Here is a 17,515-nt window from a genome sequence, read left to right on the forward strand (position 1 = left end):
GTACTCATTTTGGTCTGTTACCCTTTCATGTGTCATGGCGAGGGGACCTTTCCAGGCCTGGCCTTTGTCTGTAAAGATGCTCTGCCCAGCAGGACTGTCTACAGGAGGAATACCCACACATAACTACAAAGATGTGCAAGCAAAGGCATCCAGCTCTCTACAACCCCTGCTCACAGAGATCAGGTGGAGAGATAAGAATATGTGCCCCTTCAAAGACCTCCTTTACCTAACAACAGGTAGTGGTGACCTTACCCTTGCCCCATGCATCTTCCTTACAGCAGCTGGAGTCCAAGTTATTTACAGCCCAATGTGTCTGGAAGAGTCCTAGTGCTTCAACTTTGTGATTTACATATTCAACATAAATAAACATATAAGCAGTAGAAATGATTTTAGCATTAAATAAATACAGTCTAAACAGCAGCTTATCTTATTTGATGTCAGGAATAGTAGTCACTAGTGATCTAGATAATCTATCAGAGTCTGCCATATTTTGTACCCTCTACGCTTTTTCGTAATTGATTTAATGCGATATAAATTAAATTCTAAATGAAAGATATTGTAAAACTTTGCTCGCCACATTTCATATGTAGGTGCTTCAGGCTTTAGCCACATTTATGATATATAGAGGCGAGCTACAGCCATAGCCATGAATATAATATATCTATTTTCTTGATAACCTGAAAACAATTCATTATCATTTGATAAGCCAAAAATAATCATCTCTCTAGAGATTTTTACATCGCATTTTGTAATATGTGCTAAAAAAATTTCTATGGATACAAAAAACGGTTTTAATATAGGGCAGTATGAAAATATATGTATAATAATATATGCATAATATCTGCCAGATCACATTGACATCTATAGCATTTCCCATTATTTGCATTACTGCATTTTAACATTTTAAGTGGTGTATGATAAAGATTAAATAGAGTTTTATAATGCTGTGAATATAAATTGGCAGATAAAATAATTTTATCGGCCATACATATTGATTCTTGAAAGGGTACTAGAGATTTGCCTAGTCTCATACACCATTTTAATACCTGCTGTTCCATATCATCCTGCTGTAAATTTAACAGATAATTGTATATAATCCCTATACATGTTGGCTTTTTTAAGTATTTCCATAAATTCATTATGACAAAGTGGTACAATATTTGGATGTGTATAAATAAAATTCCGTATTTGCAGATACTTAAAGAAGTCATGTTGAAAGAGACTATATTAATCTTTTAACTCCTGAAATGAAGCAATTGTACCATTTTTAACCATGTCACCAATGGCTTTTATACCTTTTTCCCGCCATATACCCATAATACGATCCCTGAATATTACCGGAAGCAGTTCTATAGAATTACAAGGAGTATAAAAATGAATACGTCTCAATGAAATAAGCTTCCGTATAGATCGCCATCCTTTAAAGGCGGACATTATAAGTTTAAATCTAGTTCTTTTATAGTAACTAGGTTCTAAAAAACGAAGCAACATTTACAGAGATTGTGGACCAAGTAAAAGAGAAAAAATATCTGGGCTTTCAAATATAGGTGGAGTCCCACCTATTGAAAAATATTTAATATTTTGCATAAGACATGCCAAATAATATAATGCAAAATTCGGAACTCCCCAACCCCCCCTTAAGATTGGTAGTGTCATATATTTAGATACTCTCCGCGAAGATTTCCCACTCCATAAAAATCGATCAGTTATAGATTGCAATTTCCTCAATTGTAATGTGGATATCTCCAATGGTATTGCTCGAAAATAATATAAAACTTTCGGTAAAATAGTCATTTTTAAGACATTACGTCTCCCAACCAATGATAAAGGTAAAAATTCAATTTTCTCTAGTTGACTTTTAACTGATACTAGTATATCTGACCAATTTGCCGTAACTAACTGTTGTGGTAGCAATCTAATTTTAATGCCTTAATATTTAGCCTCTAGAGTGACCCTGCTATCATTAGTACATAATCCTGCTGAGCATATAACCTGTGTTTTCTGAATGTTAAGTTTGTACCCTGCCACGTTGCCGAATTCACGAGTCAGATTTTCTATTTCAATGAATGCAGATTCCGGGTCAGATGTTATTACTGCGATATCGTCAGCGTAAGCTAACACCCGTATATCACCTCCAGGCAAAACCATGTGTTGTATATATTGGGATGACATTAATGCCTTTAGCAATGGTTCTATATACATAGCAAATAGAAGAGGTGAGCAGGGGCACCCCTGCCGTGTGCCCCGCGTGATATTAACTGCCATTGACTCTTGTCCCGAGATACATATCTTAGCCCTCAGGTGTCTATACATAATTTGTAGAGCAGATGTAAATCGTAATCCAAATCCCATTTTCCCCAAAATCGCCCATAAAAATGCCCATGAAACGCGATCAAACGCTTTCTCTGCGTCTAAAAACACCAATCCAACGTCCAAATGATTTGTGGTAGCATAATCTAATGTGGCAATAACCCTGTGTATCTGATTGATCGTTCCACGATCTGGGAGAAAGCCATGTTCGTGTTCAGAAACTAAAGTTGGAACAATTTGGCTCAGTCGGTTGGCAAGGATTTTAGAATTAAATTTTGCATCAGGATTTATAAGTGAAATGGGACGATATGACCCAGGTAGATGCGAAGGTTTGTCTTTTTTACGAAATATAACAATGCTAGCATCTTCCCATGATGGCGGCGGACAACCATTTTGGGCTTCTAAAAACGTTGCGAGCATATCATTCTTGATTATGGGGAATAGCCTTTGATAAATTTCTAGCTGGAGTTTATCAGGGCCACAAGCCTTCCCTAGGGCCAGTTCTTTCAGGGAGGTCTCGAGTTCTTCAATTGTGATTGGGAGCTCTAATTGTTCCTGTTGTGCAAGATCTAATTGGGACAGTTCCAGTTCATCTATATACTGGTCAAGTAAATCAGATGAGAAGTCTTCTTGGGTATAAAGATTTGTACAATACTCTTAAAAGACCTGTAGAATCCCCTCTGGTGACTTGGTTAGAGTGCCCTGATTATTTTCTATAGAAGTTATACGCTGTATAGTCTGTCTCCCACGCATTCTTTGAGCTAGACATCTAACCACATTTTCCCCATATTCATATCTTTCTGCACGAAAGGTCTTATATTGCTGTGCTATAGCCTGGCTCCAAACCCCATTTATCTTAGCTTTAAGCTTCGCAACTTCGTTATGTGAAGTTTCGCTATCTTGATGTAGTCTAATATCACGCATTAAATCATGTTCTGCATTGATTAAATCCTGTATTAATTGTGTCATTATATTTTTCCTTTTCTGTTGTAAACTCCAACTATAGCTACAGGTTTCACCTCGTAATCCTGCCTTGAAACAGCCCCATAACATTGCATAAGATGTAGAGCCTCTATTAAGATCGAAAAATTGCTGAGCCCAATCTATTACTTGTTTCGCATATATTTCATCTGATAAGAGTTTCTTATTAAAAGTAAAGGATCTTTGTATTCGTTGGGTGTTAGGTATAGGTATATCTATAAGAATTGGAGCATGATCTGATGTGATGCGTGGTTTAACTAACATACAAGATCCTTGTGCCATATGTCTGGGTATAAAAATATAGTCTATTCGCACAAATTTCTTATGAGGCGAAGAAAAAAAAGTAAAGCCAGGATCCTTCATATTCGCCACAGGCCACCCGTCAATCAACCCATGTTGATATAAGAGTTGGCGTAATGCCTTGAATACCTTTGGCTTCCTGCCTTGATATCTAGTAAATTTTGGATTCCAAGTATTCAATTCCCCATGAATATTGATGTCCCCCAATAAAAATAATGGCGTGCTCGAAAGAGCTAATTCTACATTTAGATATTCGATCACTGCAGTGTCATCCATATTGGATCCATATACTGTATAGATCGTAGTAACAACATTGCCGATAACACATTCGCAATTGCCCAGCGTCCTAAGCTGTCTACTTTAGTTTTCCCCATTGCAATTACAGACCGTCGTCCCAAAATAGAGTCCTAGTGCTTCCAATGAAAGACTGTCTCCTCTTTTCTCACTATTGCATCTGGTGCTTGCTCCGCCCATCTAAGAGATGCCAGAAATTCACATATGTTGTCTGGAGAAAACAATCTTTCCTCCTTCTTATACTCTGGTCCAGGCTGTAGGCTTCAAAATTGGAACTGGTCGGCCTGTGTCACTGGTCTCAGGAAACATTATCAATACTAGCAGACACACATGATTTTGGATTTGAGGATTTCGGGTTTGTCATGAGCAGCATAACTTTAGATGAATGAGCCTATAAGTGTACATTCATGTCTCAGATTAAAATAGCCAGTTACTATGATTCACCAACCATGGTATGTTGCCACCACCAGGCTCTACCCATGAAACCTGGACAGGGACAATAGTCCTCTCTCACCATGAGGGTGCCATTGGTCCAGAACCAACCGTCATCAAAGACTAGACCTTTATTCCCTATTGTTTGTCTAGATTCATAAGAAAAAACGCTACTGCTTTGCTTTCATATTCCTGAGTCATGCTTTGGTAGTTAATGTTGCATTATAATATGCTGTAACTTTGTGATGACTTTTTGTTATCTACTAATTTGTAAATATGCATTAAGCTTGAAGAATACAGAGATGTCTGTCAGTACTACGCTAATATTTTTTTTAATCCCTCTGTTGACAGAGAAGAAGATTCATTTTGTAATGCTTTCACAACTCCCTAGAGCTCCTGTCATGCTTCGTGGCTGGCAAACGCTTTCAGGTTCAGCAGGGCATTCTGACCAGCAGCAAAGGCATGAGCGGCTATGCACAGCTCTCAGAAATGAATGAACCGCTGTTTGACCAGCTGTGAACCCCTGTGGAGGTAGTGATTAGGAGCTGAAAGAAGTATGGAGATGTCCAGAAGCAGGCCACCCTGGATCTTTGGATCGGTGATCCTGCGACAAGTGGTAAGGTGAGGCGAGTTGGGACTCTGAGCCAAGGCAGAGGAACCCAGCCAAAGGATAATTGACTAAATTAATAGTGCAGTAAGAGCGGCAGTGAAGATTAGACAGTGCAGAACAGGTGCCGAGGTGGCTAATGGTGGATCGACTCTTTCGTATGAACTTGTAAGTAAGTGCGACTATTAACTGTTTATGTGCATGGAAGCACACAGACTTGCAGGACTGGAACGCCATTAAACCTACTTTGAAAAACAGTGGCTAGGCATTTAGGAGTCAGTGCAAGAGGGCCAGGAAGAGGAGCCCCTTTAACCCCTTCAGCGCTAATGACAAGGGTAACTCGTCATGGAGTTTCCATTGATTTCAATGGAAATTACATTGCAGTACCAGAAGAAGCATAGCATCCAAGTGGTTAAGTGATGTTTTCGATACCATTCCTGGGCAGATGCCACCGGCAGACCGGATAAGCAGCCCACCTAGTGGTCAGTGCATCCCGAGGCTTCACAGGCCCCCCTAGTTTCTCCCTTGAGTAGCTTTAGGGGACACATACTGCAGCGCTCTGTTTTGAAGAGAGTGAGGCTAGCGACTATTCAAGGCACATTCAAAGGAGATTGAGGTGGTAATAAGTAATCTGTTCAAGGGAAGCAATACTCATTTTGAAATGCACCTGCCAAAAATAGACTTGCAAATAAAAACTGTCAAGGGCCAAAAGAATTGTTTGGCAACAGTTAAATCAAACCGAGGGACTGTGAACCGTGAATCTTCAATTACATTCTCGGGACAGACCCATATGCCTCTCAAGGTAATTTTTTGTCAAGATTAACAGTACCGTTCAGACTTTGGAGTCAAATGTCAACCTAGGTGCGATTTAGGTATCCACTGCTTCCTCTTTACAAGTCCCATCCCTACAAATGTATTAGAAAACTGAAGATCACAATATTCTGTGTGGGAGAAATGGCTGTTAGCAGTCCATCTAGTCTACGAATATGTGAAAATCGCCCATTGGTGGCATCGTTATCCCAAAATGTAACCCCAGCAACTTCCTCGATGCAACAGGCAATTCAGTAGAGAGCAGCACCTGATCAAGTATTATCTACACCATTTTCTAAAGGATCGCGTCCAATTTTTTCACATTCACACACCCCTCAAGGCCAACCCCATTGAATCCAGCTGTATTGTTGGTTACCATGGCTAATAATTTCTTAGCTACCGATAATATATCACACAATCAGATACTGCCACTGAGGCTCTCAGTCTGGATGTTAGCAATAAAGAGACAGCAGACTTTTTTCTAGAGGATTTCAGCTTACAGGTACTCCTTGATTCATGGTCAAAATTGGGTCAATCTGTCAGTCACAGAAACCAATGCAGCAAGATGGAGCAAAACAATGTGCACTCTCTGCCATCAGCTTTGTTTCCCTCCTTGCCTTCCTTTCCGCAGAGAGCGTTTGCATTACAGTAGTTTTTAAGGGAATTTCAAGAAATAAAAGCTTGCCAAACACAGGTCAATAAAGAAACCAACGAGCAACTGCATTCCATAAATTAGATTTGTTCCGATGTAAGTAGGGAGCAAGCAGAACAGAGGATCCACAACCTCAAAGATTACTATCAGCAACTAAACAGCCTGGCAGCAATATCTAAGAATGAGATGGGTGAACTAAAGGCCAAGCTGGAAGAAATTAAAGACAGAGCTTGAGGTCTAATCCATGCTCTGTGGGCATACCAGAGGGTTGGGAGAAGGACCAACATGCTGACAAGTTTATAACTGATTTAATGAAGACATACGTAAGCCCTGAATCTTCTGCCAAAGATCGTGATTTTACAATCATGCATTCCAATGGAGCTCCTGGCTATGTCTCTCCCAATGTAAAATATCCATGAACAATCCTTGTTACATTTGGGAATTATCGCATAAAAGAACAAAAACTTACTATAACTCCTTTTTTCAGATCTTTACTGATATGTCATTATATACTGCTCGCAGGCAAAAGGAATTCAAGTCGATGATCGACTGGATCAAGACATCTGGAGTACAAGCAGCTCTAGTTCAACAGGCGAGGCTAAAGGTTATGCATAATGAACGATTTAACATTTTTCTACACTCCCCTAAGCTGCGTAAAAATGTTGGAGTATCTTTGCTCTTGAAAGAATTGATTACTCTTATTGTATTTAACCATTCATACTGTATGACCTGATTGCCAACTGTCATGCTCTATGAATCGCACAATCTTCCATGAACATTATGTACTTGTATTGTAATGATGTGATGTAATGCAATTACTCAGCTGACTCTGTGTCTGGTATTCCTTTAGGGTCAGCTGTTATTTCCCCTTTTACTTTTTTTGGTATCAAATACAAATTATGGAATTCTTTAAGTTTATTCAAATATGCATTTTCAAGGATGCATTGAAATGGTTTTTGTTGAAAGGGGGACCAGCCACCACAGGGTGAAAATTTCAAGATAAGAAAAGCCTTCGGCCAGATGCCCATGCCACCCAAGATAGCAGTTCTGGGTGCATTACCGGGGAACTCCTTCCAGGAGAAAGCCAATGCAGGAGCATGGGTTGGGAGGTTATTTGTGGGATAGATAAGGTTGTTATCCTCAGGTTACATGGTTGGGGCCCAGGGCGGATCCACAGTAGGAAGGATTGACTGTCTAGAGGGGAGGGGATGCACTCTTCCAAAAAGAAGTGGAAAAGTAGAACAGTAATATTGGAGGTATGGAGGGGTCTGTGTGTCTTCAGCGGCTCAGGGAGGAGTAGGCCGCTTGGCAGTCCTCCTTCATGACGCATCTAGGAGATGCATCACGTTGTAAAGCACTGCGCCATAAGGAGGCGTTCCTGCGCAGGGGGGGGCGTTCCTGCGCAGGAACGCCTCCTGAAAGTGGCTGAGTGAAATCTATGAGATTTCACTCAGTCACTTTCAGGGCAATGCTGCGTCAAAACCCTGCACCTGCTTGAAGCAGGCGTAGGTCTTGACGCAGCATTGTGCACATGGTGTACCCCCGAGCCTTGCTGGAGTTGCGTCGCGCTTGCGACGCAACTCCAGCAATGCGCCACATTTCAGGCACAGATGCGTCACGCATCTGTGCCGTTTTTGCACCATGGTGCGCCGCATTATAAATGCTGATAGGGAGAACAGGAGGGGACCCATAAACCGAGTTGGGATGGGTGTACTGTATAAACAAAAACAATTCCCAACAGGTATTATTAAGAGACAATTTCAATTGTGCATGCCTAAAGGCATTACTGAGAACAGAAAACAAGGAGTCAAAAGGATTTTAGAGGAACGGTGGTATTATTTACCAAGGACAAGGGTATTCAACATATGTTTACAGTTTTCAACAGCACTGTAAAGATTAGATCTTATGACAACCCAGTGGCAGTGGCACTTGGTGCAAGGTGCATTAAGTGCAACACAGCCACGCCAGATGAGCGATCGCCCTCTGTGCCTCTCCTCCTCTAAGGAGCTGCCCTAACTCGTGAGCAGTCCCAGGACAAGACGCCACCAGTGACCAGCACGCATTGAATTCGTAAGCTGCAAACCACACATCCTTGTATGGTTTTTTCACTGTATTCACTAAGAACAACCCCGTCCTGATGACGATCCCGAATCAAGGGGATCGAAACGCCGTCGACCACACAGCGTGAATCAAATGACGCATATGACACTTTCAGCTTTCTTCAAGAAAATAATTGTCTCAAGTGATTGTAACTTGTCGATTTTAATTGAAGCTGCAATTGATGTATATATCACCACCTATGCGCCACCAATGCTGTTTTTAAGCACTTGCACTCCACTTCACTGAAACTGTATATAGCACCTTGCACCAAGTGCCACTGGGTTGTCATAAGATCTAATCTTTACAGTGTTGTTGAAAACTGTAAACATATGTTGAATACCCTTGTCCTTGGTAAATAATACCACCGTTCCTCTAAAATCCTTTTGACTCCTTGTTTTCTGTTCTCAGTAATGCCTTTAGGCATGCACAATTGAAATTGTCTCTTAATAATACCTGTTGGGAATTGTTTTTGTTTATGCATTATAAATGCGGCGCACCATGGGTGGCGGAGCTGTGGCGCACTGTGGCGCATGTTAACTGGCGCATCCCTGGGGATGCGCCAGTTAACATAAATCTGCCCCATTGTGTCTGTGGCTTGCCTCTTTAAACTAGGAATGGGTAAAAGGGCTTGGATTGGCATGGCAGGGGAAGGAGGTAGTGGTTTACAAGTCCTGCTCAGCAATCTTCATGTATATGGTTTGTTAAAAAGGAATTTGTTTATTAGTGTGTTTTGTTGCATGACACTGCGTGGAAATTGTTTTCCCTCCTGACACTGGCCACTCTTCCTATGTTGAACACTTATATCAGTGTCTGTTTTAATATTCAAAAGTTAGGAACAATCCTCTCTGGTGAAAATGTATTAGCTGGGAAGATTCTTCGGATGGAATCAGGTCACTAAGACAGTGGCGCTGTAAAATGAGAAACCAAAATGTACGTGTCATGGAAAAGTGCATTGATGTCTGTAAATACAGCAGGAGATGCGGTGTGCAATGCGGTTCATTCAATGTAACGACCCGGCATGTATACAGTTCACAGAAGTAAACCCGGCCGTTGGTCTGTTCTGAATGTACTCGTGGTTGACACTTCTGCACGAGGGGCAATGTAGCGAAGGCTCCGGACTCTCCTCTGCAATCACGCTTTTTTCCCTATTGCAGTTCCAGTGCAGTTTATCAACGACTTATCGCCGGGAGGGGGCGGAAGACCCTTTTCTGCCGCTAATAGTCACATCATCACGTATCACCGGCTAACACCGGATTCAGTATCGCCATCGCGCTGATGTTATCGTGAGTTTTCATCGCCATGTAGCGACTGCTTGTTAATACGACACTAACAAGGCAATAGTTTTCAGGGCTAGGCTACGATAACAAATCTGACAATTACTGGTGTTGGCGATAGTTATCGCCCGTCCTTGAGAATAGCCCCCTTTGTATTTGTTGCTTTGTTGATCCTTATGTCATTTATATCACAGAACTGGAAATCCACTGAGGTACCAAAGTGAATTCAATAGCTTCATAAGATGAAAGAGTGAAGCAGTATGAGAGTCTTTACACACATAAAATAGAGATAGAGATATGGAGAATGTACTAGCTGTTATAAGTATTAGTTTGAGATAATACATTGGCACGATATATATTGTTGACTTACTTGATAGTAGTTAATTAATTTCATTTTGGCGATTTTAAGTGTCACTTCCTCTCTTCCTCATGCCTTTTCTTTGGTATTTTTTCTTCTTCATTTGTAGAATGAATATCACTGTATTTGTAATGTTGATAAGGAGAGAGATTGTCTAATATATTGCTTAAATATAGTGTATTTTTATATGCGATGACGCTTCTACTTATTAAATAAAACTGTTGGGAAAAGAAAAAACTTCCAGGATTAATCAGTGGCTCTGAGTTTTACTTTTCATTAGCACAATCCTGACGGCTATTTCTTCTTTGCACCAGACTTCTGCCTCTCATTGCGGGTTCTGGCTTGACATATGATCCAGAAAGATGGATTGGTAGCAGGCAGGTCTATATTCATTTGCCGTTTATTATGCCAAGATACAATTTATTTCATTTTTGAAACAGTGTATGCTAAAGCGTGGTTGGTTTTCAGAGTGTGGGTGAAGGGCGTGGCCCTCTAAGGGCCCGCAGGTTATTTCCACAACCACCTGTAATGCCATCCCAAACCAAGAGTCGGTCAGACAGTAGAGAATATACACTTACTTTATTATTAGCTCCCTGCAGAGAAAGCCCCGGTCAGACCTGCACCCTAAGATGGACACTGAGGGCACTGCCTCCCCAAGGCTCGCTAATACACGATAAACCTTTATAGAGACCTTGGCCACGCCTCTCATGGAAAAGTACTGGCTTAAGTCTGGCATGAACAAAGAAGGTACAGAGAGATGAGCTAACACCTGCCAGATGGGCGCCCTATTAGTACTTTAAGGCCACTGTGCCGCGTCTCATCGTCTCCTAACATGGGAGCTGAGATACATACACAGAAAGGAATGCAAGGAAAGAGCATATATTCATTAACGAGTCAGGTGCCAACCTTAAACAGGAGGAGAAATAATAACGATGTACAATTTAGCTGAAGCAAGCAAGAAATGTAAATGAGGCTTAGTGCACGTTCAAACCAGGCTGTTTTATCGTAATTGTGAAGCACAAAATGGAGGCACGTAGCCAAGGGAATATACATGTTGCGGAGATAACTCAGCGAGTTGCAAAATACCAATACAAATGGCATCTTTTTAGCCACATATGCTAACCTATATAACATGTGTATATGCACAGGGGGGAGGGGAATTTTCAAAACCTACATGGGTGAACCTTAAGATGTAAAGATTGTGCCACGGAAAGTAACGTTTCAAATCACTGAAATGATCAGAAAGTATTCCAATAGCTTCTCAAATCTAGCTTGGTACGATTACCTTTCTGCAACGCATTAAACTTAGTGTATCACTTATAATTGTTGCAAAAAATGATTCGGTTTTTGTTACTAAATTAAAATATATGTATTTTTTATAGAAGGAAATTAAACATATTCAGTTAATTTTTCTACACAAGGATATGGCTGTTTTTTTACAATGACACTGTAATTAATTTTAAAACATACTTCCGAATCTTAAGGCAAAATGTCATGAACAAACATATCAAAAATGTAATTTGCAAACGGGAGTATGCAATTCATTTTCTCATTATGCTTTTGAAAAACCATACTGCGGCTCAAGAAACCGAGTTCTTGGTTATTTATAGCATTTAGACAATAGACTTTTCATACCAGACCATCCATCAGAGAAACGTGCAAGTTACAAAGCGTGTTTCTTTCCTGCTTCCTTTGTCTTTGTCCTAAAACAATAGTATGATTATTTTTCTTCACCATGATGTCAGTGTTGTAATTGTTGCTTTTCGAATGATGCATTCCAACGCAAAATGCCATTAAGAATTGTAATTCACCATTCAAATGAGAAATAAGGCCTGAAAAGAAGACGGACACAACTTTCACATCCTGCTTCCTTTTTTTCATTTTCGAAAATAATTCGAAAATAATGCTCACTAATCCATTTTTTATTGAAATTGACGCAACATACACATCAGTTTTGGCATTGAAGCTAGCCCTTTCCAGAATCATGGATGCGTGCGAAATACTGCCTGGAAGCTTGCACTATATTTGGCCGATTTACCTTCTTGGTAAATTTGTAGCGATTCTTTTCCCCAAGGATAGGTGGTTTAATATATGCTGACGACCTTGTCATTTTAGCTGTGACCTAGGTGGATCTGCAAAGAGAACTGCAAGCTTAATAAACTGTGACGAATCTAAAGATTTAGTAATGTGGAGAATAAGCAAAACATATAATTGGCACACAGAAGATAAGTTGATAGAAGAGTCCCCCACATACCAATACTTGGGTTTGATGTTCTATGTCTAGATTCCAGACATTAGTAGAGGGCCGATGATTAAAAAATGTCTTAAGTCTACAGCATTCCTTAATGATACAAGCTATCCATATTAAACTTGGTTTATCCTCGTGGGATTATATCTCTGTCTAAACAGTACGCTTTTGGCAAATCAATCAACCAATCAATCAAATCATTTGTAAAGCGCACTACTTACCCGTGAGGGTATCAAGGCGCTGAGGGAGGAGGTGGGGGGTGAGGGGGTGTGTGTCTGCTGCTACTGGTCGAAGAGCCAGGTCTTGAGTCGTCTTCTGAAGGTCTTCAGTTTGTCGTAGGTTGAGGGGGTGGAGGAGGAGACTGCATTGACTTGTTTGGACATTGTGAGTTTTGAGTCAAGGATAACTCCCAGGTTGCGTGTGTGGTTGGTAGGGGCCGGGGGTGTCCCCAGTGATGCGGGCCACCAGGAGTCGTCCCACACTGAGGGGTTGGACCAGAGGATGAGGATCTCCGTCTTGTCTGAGTTCAGCTTAAGACGGCTTTCCTTCATCCAGTCGGCGACGGCCTTCATTCCCTGGTGGAGGTTGGATTTGGAGGTGAGAGGGTCCTTGGTGAGGGAGAGGATCAGCTGAGTGTCATCAGCATAGGAGATTATGTTGTGGTCCTGCTGTCGGCGTGCTAGTGGTGCCATGTAGACGTTGAACAGCGCCAGGCTGAGGGAGGATCCTTGTGGGACGCTGCAGATGATCTCGGAGGCTTCGAATTGGAACGGGGGAGGCAGACTTTCTGAGTTCTACCGGTGAGGAAGGAAGTGGTCCAGTCCAGGGCCTTGTCACGCATCCCTGCATCGTGGAGGCCCATGCGTAGTGTGCGGTGGCAGACGGTGGCGAAGGCGGTGGAGAGATCCAGCAGGAGGAGGGCCGCCGTCTTGCCGTTGTCTAGTAGTATCATCATTTCAAGAAGTCTTTATCGATTAGTTCATCATAAAAGACAGAAAATACAGTATAAACACATTAAACATTTAAAACAAGTATTAAATCATTGACATCTAATCAGCTTCTTGTGGAACTATACAAAAGTTTAAAACAGTACAAGCATACATCCACAGAATACACGATATTTAGGCAATCACCAATTGGTTATTTTTAATAAGCCTGCTTCTAAGCACCCAGGCCCACCCGAGAAACTTAGCAACCCCCACAACAATAAGCGGATCCAGGTTAGTTTTTAACAATGTCATTGCTTCCACAGCCGATCTTGTACCTAGGTGTCTACATACCGGTCTTAGCCATTTGGCTCTGGGGGCAGAGTATAGTGGGCACACATACAGAAAGTGATTCAGGCTTTCCCCAGTACCATGACACTTAGGACAGAACCCCGATCTATCTGTTCCCCACTTTTTAGTGAAGTCCCCTATGGGAAGTGAACTGCATCTAAATTGAAAATATAGTTTGCGGTCCAAGGGTTTTGTAATAGTGTCCCAGTACCCTTCTAACTTGGGAGTGTCCTTATGTACAATAAACAGTCCAGTGAGACTGCTCGAGCTCATTTTTGAGTACATGTTATGAGTCACCCATTCCCAATAACATTTTTTAAGTTCCTTTTTTGATGGGAAATTGGCTGACTCAGGCGAGGACCACAAATCGCCAAAACCCAAAGTAAATAAGGTGGCCTTAAGGTCTCTAAACCAACCAATATTTGTGGCGCCAGAGCTATTTTTTACCTCCAGGCAGGCTTCTGCATAATGATGGAGTTCTGGCGTCGTCCACAGGCGGCGCCAGAATGTTAGTGGGCGAAGTCTTGCTTGATCCTCCACCGTGTGACACCCCAGGTCGTAGAGAAGGGGGATTAATGGTGTCGACTGAGGCAGACCTGTAGCCATTCTTAAGAAATTATTTTGGGCATGTTTTAGCGAATCCAAGTTACTTCCACCCCAGAGTTCCGCACCATATAGGACTGCTGATAAAACCTTTCCTCCATAGATCTTAATGAGCGGGGACATAGGCCTCGTGAATGACCCTTTATGTTCCTTGATCAGAGCCCCGCCCAACTGTTGGTGTTTCATGGTCATAAGCTTGATCTGATGGGTCCAACTCAAGGTGTCACTAAAGGTAACACCCAGATAGGTGAAATACTTTGTCTGCTCCAGGGGGGTATCCCCCATGGAAACCCTGGCCTTAATCTGTTTGTGCCCCCTTAAAACCATAAATTTGGTTTTGGACACATTCACCTCCAACTCATGTTCGCTGCAGTAACTCCCGAACCTTGACAGTGCATTCTGCAAGCCCTGTCTGGTTCGTGAAATCAGGAGAGTATCGTCAGCGAACATGAGCAGGGGGATTTTCATGCCAGCCAAACTTGGAGCAACCGTGGAAAAGTTGTCAAAGTACTTGGTAACTCTATTGATATATAGAGAAAACAAGGTAGGTGCCAAAACACAACCTTGTCTGACACCATTAGCCACTGGAAAGTTCTCTGTCACCTCACCAGGTTTGCCCCATCTTACAAATGCGTATGTCTGTGCATGGAGGTTCACTATAAGGCGGACCAAGATGGGAGGCATGCCCATATCTAGTAGTATCCTGGTGTCGTCTGTGGCGGCGATGAGGACGGTCTCGGTGCTGTGGTTGCTGTGGAGTCCTGATTGGGAGGGGTTCAGAATGCTGTTGTCTTCGAGGTGACAGGAGAGTTGGATGTTACCTATCTTCTCGATGACCTTTGCTGGAAACAGAAGCAGGGAGATGGGCCGGAAGTTCTTGAGGTCGCTCGGATCCGCCTTCGGTTTCTTCAGTAGAGCGTTGATCTCTGCGTGCTTCCAGTTCCCAGGGAAGGTAGCGGTCTCGAAGGAGAGGTTGATGATGTTGCGCAGGTGGGGTGCGATGGACCTGCCGGCTTTGTTGAAGATGTGGTGTGGGAGAGGGTCAGACGGGGATCCGGAATGACGGAATGAATTGTGCCCATGGTCTTGAAGGTGTCCTCGATGCTCACGTTGGCCCAGGTTGTCAGGGAGTCTTGGTTGGTGGGGTGCATTGGTTCCGGTGTGTCAAGGTCTGTAGGGGTTGTCCGGGGGTTGAAGCTGTCATGGATGGCGGTGATTTTGGAAAGAAAGAAGGTGGCTAGGGAGTAGCATAGGGCTTGCGATGGCGGGATGTTGTTAGCGCTGGAGCTGGGTTTGGAGAGTTCCTTCACGATGTTGAAGAGCTCCTTGCTGTTGTGTGCGTTGTTGTCAAGGCGGTCTGAAAAGTAGGTCCTTTTGGTGTTCCTGATGATGTGGTTGTGGATGGCGTCTTTGTGGGCAGCGCGGCTGTCCGGTGTCCTGTTGCTGTGCCTTAAGTTCTCCAATTTCCGGTAGGTGCGCTTTGAGACAAGGAGTTCCGGGGTGAACCAGCTGGCTCTTTTGCTGGTGTCTTTGTTGGCGGGCATTTTCAGCGGGGCTAAGGTGTTGGCACAGTCGTTCATTCAGCGTCCGAGGGTAAGTAAACCATCAGGGTTGGTGGGGTTGGTCGGTGGTTTGAGTGCGAGGCATGTCTGTAGTTGTTCTTCAGTGACTTTGCCCAAGCAGCGGCGGGGGATCTATAGGGTGCAGTGGTGTGTGAGGGCTTTTTAGGAAGAGTAGTGGATGCAGTGGTGGTCTGTCAGGTGAGTTCGGAAGCATGGCTGAAGGCGACGTGGGGGCTTGAGGAGAAGATGGCATCAAGCGTGTGACTGGCGATGTGGGTCGGTGTTGTGACGATCTGTTTTAGTTCAAGGTTGCCGAGGTTGTTGATCAGGGTGGAGGAGTTGTTGTTGTTGTTGTTCTCCAGATGATAGTTCAGGCGTTTGGTACGGGGGCTTTCATTTGCTGGTACGATCACGAAGAGGAAGGGTACCCATCCTAAACTGTATAAAAAGAGTCCTATCTCTTGGCTATGTGATGAAATCCAGATAGGGCTCCAGGCGAGGTATATGCTTATGTTGACTAAATGCCTCAGTCAGCCTGCCTTGGTTTGGGTCCCTCTGCTCTTGATTATCAACCCATGCCCATAAGGCTCTCTTGGTTTCTACCTTTGATAGCAATGCCCCAGACTCCCAAGCAGTTAAAAGACCAGTGACCAGAAGAAGTTTCCTTATATTTGCTAGCCATCCGATCTTGTAGGATCCTTGGGGATTCATGACCTCTCTTAGGCCCTCAGCATACCTGGAAATCTCTGGAGTGCGCCATAACCGGGCCCAATATACGAGAGGATGCAGAGTAACTAAGTTCTTAATTGAACGGCGACCCAAATTGCTCAAAAGTGGCTTGGTTGGGGTGCCCCTCGGGAGTGAGACAAGCTCTCTTAAGAACTTGTTTTCAGTAGTGACTAGCACGTCCACACATCCAAAGCCCAAGAGCTCTGCTCCATATAGGGCACAGCCTACAGCTTTTGCAGCATACATTTCGAGAGCAGGAGTAAAGGGCTTGGAGGTGGACGCGAGATTTTCGCTCCCTAGTACTCCCACTACCCGTTTGTGAAGTAGGGCCATTTTATCAATGTGTAACCGCCATTTAAATTTATCAGAAATTCGGATCCCCAAATAGTCGAACTCTTTGACGCGCTCTAGTGGGACCCCTTCGAGAGCCAGGGTAGATTAAGACGATCTGCTTGGATTGAAATAAAGGAGCTTTGTTTTAGAGGTATTAATGACAAGGCCCCTCATCTTACAAAACAAACAGCAGCGATCCAACAGCTTCTGTAACCCTGCAGGGGTTTTTGATACTAACAACGTATCATCCGTAAAAAGTAATGCGGGGACTTTATCACCTGCCAGGACCGGGGCATCGGCATTAATTTCAAGCAAGAAGGAGACAACGCCGTTCACAAAGAGCGAGAATAGTGTGGGTGCCAGTACGCATCCCTGGCGGACGCCTCTATTCACAGGAATTTTATCCGTTTTTTGCTCCTGTGATCCCCATCTAATGCGGGCGTAGTTTCCATCGTGCATACGGGCCAAGAGGTTCAAAATGGGCAGGGGAATCCCCATCTCTTGCAGGACCAGCCATAGGTGGTCTCGGGGGACAAGGTCTAATGCGGTCCTCAAGTCAATAAATGCCAAGTAAAGGCCGCCTTTGCCAATGGTAACCACCTTCCAGTACAAGAGTGCCAACCTAAATACCTGGTCTATTGTGCT

Source organism: Lissotriton vulgaris, chromosome 3_2 (genome assembly GCF_964263255.1).
Source record: "Lissotriton vulgaris chromosome 3_2, aLisVul1.2, whole genome shotgun sequence".
In the NCBI taxonomy this organism is placed as follows: Eukaryota; Metazoa; Chordata; class Amphibia; order Caudata; family Salamandridae; genus Lissotriton; species Lissotriton vulgaris.